This window comes from Aptenodytes forsteri, unplaced genomic scaffold (assembly GCF_000699145.1).
Source record: "Aptenodytes forsteri isolate BGI_AS27 unplaced genomic scaffold, ASM69914v1 Scaffold466, whole genome shotgun sequence".
Lineage (NCBI taxonomy): Eukaryota > Metazoa > Chordata > Aves > Sphenisciformes > Spheniscidae > Aptenodytes > Aptenodytes forsteri.
The window spans coordinates 20,148-20,513 of record NW_008795119.1 but is presented as its reverse complement, the minus strand read 5'-3'; positions in this window follow the sequence as shown (position 1 = coordinate 20,513).

Below are 366 nucleotides of genomic sequence, written 5' to 3'. Positions count from 1 at the left end.
GGGCCGGGGGGGGGCCCCGGGAGGCGGTGCGGCGGGCGATGGCGGCACAGGGGGAGTACCAGCGCCTGGAGGACTTCGAGGAGGACTCACCCCCCGGCGAGGAGGAGCTGCTGGTGCATGTCACCGAAGGGCTGCAAGGTAGCGGGGGTCCAGACCCTGCCGGGGAGGGGTCCAGGCTGCTGGCGGGAGCAGGTGCTGCCCTGGGGGGTGGAGGGTCACAGTGGGAGGTCTGGGGGTCATGGCCCCCCATGGGGCTCAGGCTGGGGGGCTCAACCAGAGGGGAGGGAGGGCAGCCTGCCCGGGGTGTGCAGGCAGGGGGGGCACCGTCTGCCCCTCAGCCCTCCCGCCGGTCCGCGGTGGGCGGGG